Here is a 6,811-nt window from a genome sequence, read left to right as displayed (position 1 = left end):
TTCAGCCTAACTGACTTTAACTGAGTGTCTGTCTCGTGACTTTTCATATTAATTCTAGTTCAAAGCCACGCAACGTTAACGTGAGCAGTTGAGACAGAGATGAAGAGGTAGAGCCAAAGCAGGGTAATTACACTCTAAAAAAGACTGAATGGATTCAATCTAAGAGAGAAGTATGCACAAACCAACTCGCTCCCTCTGGATCTCCTCCAGACGTAAATTCCACAAGGTGCTGGAAACCACCCACAGAGACCTTGGTCCACGCTAACACATGTCGGTATTGCATAAAAAAAAAACAGGAGATTGACACACATAAGCCACTGCCATCTCCCAGGACAGAGTAAATGCAAACCTGGTTGTAAAAACATCTTGCAATAAGGCAAGTTAAAAGATCAAAACCCCAGTGTGCTATTCTTAAACCTGCATCAGGTGATCTTTTGGCCACTTAGGGGCAGCAGAAACATCCATTAATTAAGTTGATATGACAAACTTACGAGCTCACAGTGGCTCATTTACATATCCAGTAACTGCTGAGCAACATTAGACTTAATTTGGGGTTTTGTCTCTGGCCACCTGATGAATGTGAGTCCAAAATTCACTCTCCTTATAGCTCTGTTGTGGTCTACAACAAGTCCTGAGGGAAATATCTGGTTCTTTCACTGAATAAATAACCCACTATTTTCACTTGCTAGTTTCTTTTTGTGTGGTTTTTTTTAGCAGGTAGCAGGTTTTTTGACAGGTTTTTGCTGGAAAAAACAACACCATGAGAGAATTGACGGCGAAAAAAAACCCAGTAAAGTTCCGGGCTAGAAAATGGAAACTACAAATAGTCATTTGATGCCATTTTGTTATTGGAGCAGGTTCAAGATTAACTGCTGAGTAAGCTCAAATTCAGCGGAACCAGTAACTTATCAATGAGCAAAAAAAAAACACACAAATACACCCAATGGTTCGGTCCATATCCAGCTCAGTGATATTAGCTAAAGTCAAGATCTCCTATGACAGTCTTTGTAGCATTGAGGTTGAACCCCCCTCTCAGTTGGTGAAGGTAAAGGACTATGTCCATGGTGAAAAGGCAAAAGGCAGTAATGAGTAATGAAAACAGCCGAGTTAGTGCTGCCATTCAGTAAAGGGCCTGCTGCTGTGGAATGTGAGGCGCCATTCATTCACATGGGTTAAAAATGCATTTCTGCCACCACAAAGCCCTGCCTTGTCCTCATTGTTTCTCACCACACCAATAAAACACTTCTACATTCTGAAGGGAGAAGATTAAAAAAAATAAATTGCTAATTTTACTCCTACAGATACAGGGAGGGGAAAGAAAGGAGGGTGGGGAGTGGGACGGGTGGTGAACTTTGCAAAAAAAAAAAGTAGAAGTCAGGTCTTTGGAGGAGATAAACAGTCACGGTAGAGTTGAAAGTTTGATCGCGATAAGCACGGGGATGGGAAAGTGAGCACACGAGCTGCTTACAAAAGACAAACAGTCCTATTGACAAAAGCCGAATGTATGCAGCACTTATTCAACGTATGAACAGAGACACAAGGGTGGAGGGCAAGCAAATACAAAAAAAAAGGCTTCGCTCGAGTCATGTGGGAGCTCTCGAGGGATCCGTTTGTGAATATGAGGCATCTGCGACAGGCTAAAAAAAAACCCAACTGAGAAACAAGCTTGATTCAACACCAACGCGGATCACATTTGAATTAGTCAAACCGATGCTTCCACGACATGTCACAATGAAACATAGGTCATGTTCCCCTTTTGCCTCGCCTAACAATGCTCAACAAGTGACCTCAGACATGACAGTGTTTGGACACTTGTGTGACACAACCGTCTTAGAGAGAAAAACACTCCCACACTATGTCTTTCCCTTGAACAGACACGTAAACAAACAAACAAAAAAAGTGTGACTTAAAGTCTGCCAGTTGTGCCGTTACACACCAAAATCAATTAATTGTTGAGAAAAAACATTTCTTTCCATTTTCCCCAAAGCGTCACGGACTAAATGTGTTTACCTTCAAACGCTGTCCCGGTGCTATTCGCGGGTTGGAAAACAGGTGGCACTCTTAAGGACGATTTATCACCTAACAGCCAATTTTGAGGAAGTGTGTCTTTTTGTCGTTGTGCCGTGCTGTATTCACTCGCATAGCCACAGAGTGAGGGCTGCAGGCTGTAGAAGAAATGTTTAACATAACGTCTGAAATCTGACATAGGGGAGACAATGTTATCCTGTCTGCAAAACAACGCTCTGTCTCTTTCTCTCACCCCCCTCCCTCCCTCCCTCCTCCCTCCCTCGCTTCCTCCCTCCCTCCCTGCCTCTCTATCGCTCTTTCTCTTTCTGTATGTGACCTTACACAGAAGAAAATACTGTATCTTTACACAACTGGAGAGGAAAAACACAGTACACCACAGAAAGACAATATCAAAGGAGGAGGAGATGGGGGGGGGGGGTGGCTGGAGAGTACAGAAAGCTCACAGTTTGATGATCCCGTGCACACTGTGAGTTTGTAAAAGATAATTCCTGTGATACTGGAGAGAGAATACAATACTCAGAATCACCAAGTACTAACAAAATCCCTTCAAAGTTGCCCCCCCCCCCCCCCCCCCCACACACACACACACACCCCACACACACCCTCCTCTGTCTCTCTCTCTCTCTCTCTCTCTCTCTCTCTCTCTCTACTGCAAACTATGCTTTTGCATAACTATCTCCTCTGATACTCCAGCCTGCCGCCCTAAGGAAGGGTCACTGTGACAATCATGTAATGTTGCTATAACAGGCGTATTTAATATTTCATAGCTCTCACTGTGACCTTGATGGATTTTTGCTCCTGTTATCACCTATGGTATAGCTATCATCGTCACTTATGGGCTCCTGCTGCTGGTTAGTAAGTTCATAGCGCTCTTACGCTACTTTACAACATTGTTATACCACCTATAATCATCATTATAAAATGTCACAACTTAATGTCCCATGTTATTTGTGTAGCACCCTGCCTAAGTGTATCCTATGATTACTGTGACTCCTTTTTTTTTTTTTTCTTTCGGAAGGTTCCAACTCTGTTATCAGTCAGACATTCCTCACAATGCCCCTTATCTCCGTGGTAGCACATGTACTTTTGCTGCCCGTTTCTTAATAATCAGTCTTCTCTACACTCTTAAGGGGGGAACAAGCAAAGACTCCGTATCAACAGCCAAAGGTTGCACCAGCAGCAGCGCGGCGACGAACGCACCCTCAACATAACAAACACTGATAATCATATACAGTCACTTCCTTACCAGTTAAAACACCGCTGAGCTCAAACACTCACAAAAAAAAGAGGAGGAGGGGGGGGGGGGGGGTGGACCGGTGCAGCTCTTCCTAAAAAATAAAAAAATAAAAAGCAAATTTAAAGAGTCCAGATCCGGCAGAGATAAGAGGAGACACGCTGGATCTTTCCAGGGCAGCGACTGACAACGGCGACCCGCGGTTCAACTCTGCAAAGATCGTGCGTAATTATTATTATCTCTGGCGAATTCCTATCTCCTTGTGTTGGAGAGCAGTACAGGTTCCTCTCTCTCTCTCTCTCTCTCTCTCTCTGTGTCTCTATCTCTCTCTCTCTCTCTCCCCCTCCCTCGCTGTTTATCTATGTCTCTCTGTCGCTCTCTCTCGTCTCTTGTCGTTTTACTGTTGTTACCTTCAGGTGTTGTCGGAAATGTCGTGACTCAGAGATCAAAACTGGCAAACGTAGGAATTCCGAGGTGAATTCAGTGGTTAAGTTAGCTCGTTGATTCGGTCTCCAGTGCGTATGCATACAGATGTCTGTGATTCATATCTGATAAACATGGACTATGTGTCTTGAATAAGGGGTCCGAGTTGGGAGGGGGGGGGCTGATATATAGACAACACTATGCTGATAACTGAGTTGAAACTAATTGTCTGGTTGATCGAATACAAAGGAAACAGCAACTAGGACGATTGATTAAATCAAATGTGAGGACTCACTGCTTCTCTCTGTCATGCTGACTGACGGACTGTTTATCAGACGTAACAAGACATTAGATTAAACCTCTTTGGTCCTGTTGGTAATGTTCTTTATTTTCTGACATTTAAGAGCCTACAAGATTAATCAGCTATTAGAGAAAATAACTTATATGGGTGAATACACTTTATAGTGGTTTATGGATACATTTATAATCTAGGGTTGAATGATATGTTTAAAGTGAAATCTGACTTTTCTCATAATGACAATGATGGGGACCTAAGCCCACTCCATTTGCCATAGTTCACTCATCTATAAGGAAGAGAAATAAGTAGGTTCAGGTGGCTTCCTTTCCCCATTTAACAGGATGAGAGTAATTCTGATCGAATTCGTGCAATTCAATAGTGGAAACGGTGGAGCTTTCGGGAGCACGTGAACGCACCACGAATGGAAAGAAGCCCTGAGTGCGTGTGTGCGTGTGTGTGTTTGTGTGTGTTTGTGTTTGTGTGTGTGTGTGTGTGTGTGTGTGTGTGTGTGTGTGTGTGTGTGTGTGTGCGCGTGTGTGTGTGTGTGTGTGTGTGTGTGTGTGTGTGTGTGTGCGCGTGTGCGTGTGTGTGTGTGTGTGTGTGTATGTGTGAAACACCGAGGACAAGATCGAGGGCGAAAGAAAAAGGAGAACCTGAAAAAAGTTTGTCCCCGCGGTGTAGTACTTGTCACTTACACCTCAGTCCACACACATTTCCCCTTGTCTTTGTTTCGTTTGCGCCTCCAGCGCTTTCCTATCAGCGGGATCAGCTGATGTGTTCGTGTGTGTTTAGTGTAAAGTGTCCAGAGAAGAGAAGAGAGGAGGTGACGCTGAACGATTGTCCCCAGCTCACCAGCGGTACGTCCCACCACCAAACATGCGCAATCGGTTGTCGTGCGCAAAAAGATACGTCGGGGGCCCACGGGCAGATAGCGCTATCTGTGATCGGGTTGCATACTTTGTTTTGCCCCCGCACAGACTCATTCTGGTACACGGTCACCTGTACGTACAGGTCCGATAATGGAGTTAAAGAGAAAACGTCATTAGTTGGGATTGTCTTGCACTGATCCCCCCCTGCAGCCGCTAATCCCATTGTGTTCCTTTACCATAAACAGCACGCTCACATCCTGTAGGTGCATCATCATCTTTTTGGAAGGGTTACATGCACAGGACATGTAGCCCCCCCCCCCCCCCCCCCCCCCCCTTTCCTTTACTCCTCGCCACATGTTTCCGCCCAACCCAAACACAAGCACACACACACGCGCGCACACACACGCACGCACGCACGCACGCACACGCGCCGCATGCAGATGAGTTGTGAGTGCTTGAATTGGCGCAGAGATTGAAAGGAGAAGGAGAAATGCGACACGCCAGAGACCTTCCAGCGGTTTCAGATCCTCATCTTGTAGACGAGCAGTTTCGGGCTTGTAGGCTGGCACCTGTGCCTTGCTCAGTGGCAACTCAGTCTCAGTGCCATGCATATTAGCCTATGTAGGACACGTCTTCCTAATATGGATATACCCCCCCCACCCCCACCCCTTACCCCTTACCCCTGTGTCTGTCTCCGTGTGAATAAAACAATCTTCATAAAAGACACTGTTCACCCATGTCCTGAATGTTTTCTGCACTGAGCTGTCTTTTTTTTTTCTTTTTCTTTTTTATTCTACTCGCACTTTGATTGTTGCCACAAATAATCTGTCTGCCCGATGCTGCGGTGATTTCGTGTGTTGTCCAAAAAATTACTCAAGGAAGAGATGAGTGTGTACGGGTGAGCTGGTGGAAAGTTTGCTGAACCTCAGGGATGTTGGCGGAGGATACGAGTCCGGCCATTCTCCGCGTATTCCTACAATTCTTATTTGAATAAGCGACTTTCGGCAGCTTTTTAAAGCTTGGCATTAAGTATGATGACTCGCATACATCGCAAGTATCACTACAAACTCCTGCAAATTATATCCTATGGCGTAGCCTACATGAAAAGTGGAAATTATAGATATTTTTTTACACACTTCTGACTCTGGTGCCTTGAGATGATCACCGACAGGAGGTCAAAGAAGATTTTTTTTTTTTTTAAATCAACCACTACACCCTCGCCTGCTTGTAACCTATTTATAAATCAAGATCCGACAATCGCCTTCCACCTACTTCCCATTCAGAGCACACGAGGTGGTCCGGTAGACTGTGTGTGCGCGTAAAAGAGAGAACATTAGAGATTTGCGTACCTGCTTTATCCAAAAGAGTAATCCAGGGTGACTTCAAGAAGCAGAGACAATCCTAAAGGTGAAAGCATGCTCTTTGCAGTGTATGCTGAAGTGCATGATTGAGTAGGTCGAGTCCATTCTGTCCTGCGGGGGCGGGCTGTGATTTCTGTCCGCGACGATTTGCATATCGCCGACTTGTTTGGTGTTGAAATTGACCATATAAACTCTTAAGTTTCTTGTTTGAACCGTGCTTTTTACCACTATACAAATGATAACCTGGTGCCTCAGTGCGTGTTTTGTTAAATTCCTGACACCCCTTTTCCGTGGCCGAATGGTTTCTCCCGCATTAAATGGAACTATCTGCTATTGTCTCATCAGCGAAAAGTTGTTGATGCTGTTAGGGACTCAGGAAAAAAAAGTGCGTAAAGAGTTCGAGAATGATGTGATGACTTGTTCACACTGGTGTAATGACTTTAAAAGATGTCATGGTAAAAGAAAGGGACAGAGTCATAGATGGTGATGTATATTACTCTATTATAGATAGCCGGAGAGATACAATGCTTTGCTGGTTAAAGCATGAAAACACACACTCCCTCTTTTTTTCACAAAGGTGATACACACACTGAAACCA

General features: G+C 44.6%; 1 protein-coding gene across 2 annotated transcripts in view; it reads right to left on the bottom strand.

Annotated features, from left to right (window-relative positions):
- The window catches only part of LOC306699615 (zinc finger protein 516-like), a 44,881-nt gene extending 38,597 nt beyond the window's left edge, over window positions 1-6,284 (bottom strand). For both annotated transcript variants that reach the window (XR_013767175.1, XM_079164274.1), the window contains exon 1: window positions 6,202-6,284. The gene's annotated coding sequence lies outside the window, so the exon portion shown is untranslated. The remainder of the gene's footprint in view (window positions 1-6,201) is intronic.
- Between the last annotated feature and the right edge of the window lie 527 nt (window positions 6,285-6,811).

The sequence above is a fragment of the Pholis gunnellus genome (assembly GCF_910591455.1).
Source record: "Pholis gunnellus genome assembly, chromosome: 8".
Taxonomy (NCBI): domain Eukaryota; kingdom Metazoa; phylum Chordata; class Actinopteri; order Perciformes; family Pholidae; genus Pholis; species Pholis gunnellus.
This window is presented reverse-complemented; position numbering and strand designations above follow the sequence as displayed.